Source organism: Malus sylvestris, chromosome 3 (assembly GCF_916048215.2).
Source record: "Malus sylvestris chromosome 3, drMalSylv7.2, whole genome shotgun sequence".
Classification (NCBI taxonomy): domain Eukaryota; kingdom Viridiplantae; phylum Streptophyta; class Magnoliopsida; order Rosales; family Rosaceae; genus Malus; species Malus sylvestris.
Window position 1 is genome coordinate 16462453 of NC_062262.1, and position 4393 is coordinate 16466845.

Below are 4393 nucleotides of genomic sequence, written 5' to 3' on the forward strand. Positions count from 1 at the left end.
ACCCACTACAAGAAAAAGGAGCTTTGGGTACAAACAAAGGACACAATTAAGAATTTTGTGTCTGTTTGACCACCAAAAGGCTGAAACAATACACATTCCATAGAGGGCACCATGGATTGTGCACATTGTAAAAAAAAAAAGCCACAAATACATTATCTGACAGCTTAATTGAAAAAAAATGGACTCTAATATATTATTTGTGCCCATAGTTTACTTCTAAAGACACAATTCTTTGTTCTTTATTATTTTTTTCAAACACTCCCTTTTCCGCTTAACCCACCCACTTCTATCCAACTCTCTCACCCCCCCCCCTCCCTTAACCCACTGACACCCTTCATAATTATCCCCACTCTCTCTACCCCTTAGCCCACCCTCATCCATCCAACTCTATCTCTCTCTTCCCTTAACCCACCACACCCTTCATACTCCCCTTAACCCACCCACATCCATCCAACTCTCTCTCTTTCTCTCCCTCTCCCCTTAACCCACACACATCCTTCATATTTATCTCTTTCATATTTCCTTATTTTTAGTTCTGTCTTCCCTCTATGTTCTATCTAAAACGACCAAACCAGACTCGCCAGCCATGCTTTGGCCAAAACTAGATCTCAACCCAATAGAGAAAAGTGATCCTCTCATGGTGAGCTTCATGTCTATGTAAGTGGGTTTCTTCAATTTTAACTTTTAGATTTGAAAATTTCTTAAGATTCAGGACTAATTCAGTTTTAACTTGGCATGTTGAAGATTTGGTTAGTGGTTTTGTTTGGGAGACTGAATTCAAGCTGAACTGTAAGAAAGTGGTTCAAATTCTTGGATTTAGGTAAGAACCCGAGAAACCCTAACCCTAAACGTAGCCCTCTTTCAATTTCTAAGAGCTTTGGCTTGTTTTTTGTGTGTTTTTATGTGAATTATTTGAAGGGTGGTGAGTTTATATAGGAAAATTTGAACTTTTTGCCTGGAATTTAAGTAAGTACAATTGTATGGAGGAATTGGTTAGGAGAGATTGTATGTGTACCTGATCTCGGGTTTTTCAAACCACACCAGATCTGAATTAGAGTTCTTTTTGCGGCTTGAGTTTATATATTTTCATATATGAGTTATTGTTTATTGTTTCTTTTATGTATGCATGTCACAGTTTACTCACTTGGAGACTCGCTCCTATCGTACACAATTTTCATGTACCTCCATGTCTCTCTTGTTCTATCAATTTTTGTAGTTCTACATTTGTGTGTTCTATTTGTTGATCAAATTTAATGAATTAGATCGATGGTTTTAATTTTTTATACTACTCATGACTTTGGCAATGAGAGGTCCAAATGCTGCATATATCATCCAGATTAGTTCGTTTGTGGAGCAAACGGAAAGATAATGTCATAACAATGTTGAATTGTTTTCTTGGATGGAGAGTTGATTGCCCTGTTTTTATGTGTTTGGTAATGTAGATACGAGAATGCGACTGTGGTGGAGAATACAGAGAAGATGGTAGGATCTTATCTTCCAGCAAATCAAGGCAGTTTTTGGTTTTGGCATTTAAGATATTTAAGTAGGGTTTCTCTTGCAGTTGTAGAATTTGTTAATTTTGGAAGCATGAATTAAATACAACAACAACAACAACAACAAAGCCTTTTCCCACTAAGTGGGGTTGGCTATATGAATCCTAGAACGCCATTGCGCTCGGTTTTGTGTCATGTCCTCCGTTAGATCCAAGTACTCTAAGTCTTTTCTTAGGGTCTCTTCCAAAGTTTTCCTAGGTCTTCCTCTACCCCTTCGGCCCCGAACCTCTGTTCCGTAGTCACATCTTCGAACCGGAGCGTCAGTAGGCCTTCTTTGCACATGTCCAAACCACCGTAACCGATTTTCTCTCATCTTTCCTTCAACTTCGGCTACTCCTACTTTACCTCGGATATCCTCATTCACAATCTTATCATTTCTCGTGTGCCCACACATCCCACGAAGCATCCTTATCTCCGCTACACCCATTTTGTGTACGTGTTGATGCTTCACCACCCAACATTATGTGCCATACAACATCGCTGGCCTTATTGCCGTCCTATAAAATTTTCCCTTGAGCTTCAGTGACCTACGATGGTCACACAACACGCCGGATGCACTCTTACAATACTTCCTATCAAAACCAATCAAAACCATTTTCTGAATCTAATGTTACAATGTTGTTCACTCTCATTAATAAGCAGATTTTCATTATGATGAATTTTCATTCTTTCTCAAAATTTCAATAACTAAAATTCATGTGGCATTCAGTGTGAATTTTGTCGGATTTGTCTCATTGCATTGTATTGATTTCTTGTACTGTTACCATGTCTGTCAATTTTTCCTTTTTAATCCTAACTGTTTTCGCTTTCAAGGAAAAGAGGTTTCTTCCTTGATGCCTTACAGGAGAGCTGTGGTTTTGACAATTGGGGAAATAAAAGTCACTTATGAAGTATGTTTGTTACTTGTTTCATTATTAGCAAATGAACATAAATTTAATTTTTTGTCTTCATTTAACTTCTTGATGATCATGTTATGTTGATAATAAAAGTGCATGCAGAAGTGTGAAGATCGGATTTGAGTTTTCACTCCTTAAAACACTACGATGTCTAATAAGGAGTACGTTTCTTACTGGATGATTTTATTGTTAGAAATGAACATATGCTATTGTTATGTTGTAGCTTCTTAACTGTTTATACACAACTAATAGTGGGGAAGGATTTTAGAGGGATGAACTATATATTACGTTGGTACAACCTACAAGTACCCACTTGAGGGCTTTGTTGCAAGTTTTTAGTTGTAGTTAAGTGTTTAGGTTGCTCTTAGGAGAGATTGAACAGTGAGGAAACCTGCAGTCTTAAGAAACTAAACAGCTCCATGAATCTTATCTTTTCGTATGGAAACATGAAAGACTTAACTAAAGCTGAAAATTAGATTTCAAAATACTTATATATTAGCTTGTGCGTTGCAAAACCTATAAGGTTCTTAGCAGTTTCTATCTTTCTTAGAAATTAATGTCATAACAATGATTGTCCAAACTTTTATTGTTTTGTACATCTTGTTTGCTAGTAATGATGGTTTAGCTACTCAGTTTAGTTGCATATTTTGTTCGCTGTAATTTGGTATAACAAAGTAGCAATGCATCACTGCTATTGAGTTCTTAATGTCGATTGAAAGTTTTGGTCCTTGAACATGACTAGAAATAGGTCCTTTCATTTTTTTTTTTTTTTTTCATTTTCACTTTCATTTGGATTTTAGGAAGATGATTGCACTATCCACCAATTTGGAAAAAGAGGTGAATCTTTGATATGGTAGATCTGGAACTTTTACGTATTGATTTTAACTAACTCCTTTTTAGGTGTAATTTTGGACTTATTTTGTTTTGAATTCGACTATATTTGTTATTGCTTCTGATGAGGTGCAAGGCTTGCTGGGGAAGATGCATCTGTCCAAAAATGTCTGTTGTGTTCTTTTTGCATTAGAGATGAAATATGTAATATTACAATATATGTTTCTGAGATTGAGAATGTGTTGTAGGCTTTCTACATTTTATGAAAATTAAAAAAAAAATACCTCAATTCAGTTTCAGTTTTTTAAATTTTGATTTTTTTTTAATATTTAATTCTTATGGGCACAATTATAATATAAGTGTCAATATGGCTGGAAAATGTCTTTTGCTAAAGTTGTCAAAAACAGACACAAATAGTGGTCTATTTGTGCCTGCCTCTTTGAGCACCAAATAATGTATTGTGCCCTTTTAGTAATGGTGACGCCTATAGAGAGCACAGATACAAACTTAGTTGTTGCACTGTTGCTATTGGTCTATGGGCACATATGTTGGTGCTCTTTGGCCTCAAAGGGCACAGTAATTTATTGTGTGCAGTGTCCATATTTTTTGTAGTGACCAGTCTTCAAGGAACCCTTAGCATTTTTTTTTACTTTAACTTTCAAATTACCACATTATTGATAATTCATTGTGAGGTTAAATTCACCCCTTTCCCTTAGTATAGATAATATCGTTTGTTCAAAAAAAATATTCACATGGGTAACGTGGCTACAATATTGCATGTCTTCCAAGTGTCTGGTTTACATAAGGCTGGTGAAATGGTCATTTCGTAATAGATCTAAAAACAAAAAGAGTTAAGTGAACAACTCAATGTTCAGGCTTCATCTCCTCTTAAAATATAACAAGCCTCTTCATATATTGAACTCCAATACAAAATTAGCAATGAAGATATACAATACTGAATCATGCCTTCATGTACATCTACTATGTCATGCAAAAAGAAAACAGCATTTGTGCAATTCACATAACATAATAGATGTAACTTGGAGGCACGGTATAGTAGATGTAACCTACCAAAAAATAAGCTCAGAATCCTCCATAAAAAAGTTGAGTGTT

General features: G+C 35.6%; 1 long non-coding RNA gene across 2 annotated transcripts; it reads left to right on the plus strand.

Moving 5' to 3' along the window:
* Positions 1-380: 380 nt before the first annotated feature.
* Positions 381-3471, plus strand: LOC126615591 (uncharacterized). Of its 2 annotated transcripts, XR_007620867.1 has the most exons (4): positions 381-640; positions 745-820; positions 1443-1482; positions 3250-3471. It is a non-coding gene; the product is annotated as an uncharacterized LOC126615591 (long non-coding RNA). The 2 variants fall into 2 exon arrangements; XR_007620866.1 differs by lacking the exon at positions 3250-3471 and having other exon boundaries at positions 390-640; positions 1443-1483.
* Positions 3472-4393: the final 922 nt, after the last annotated feature.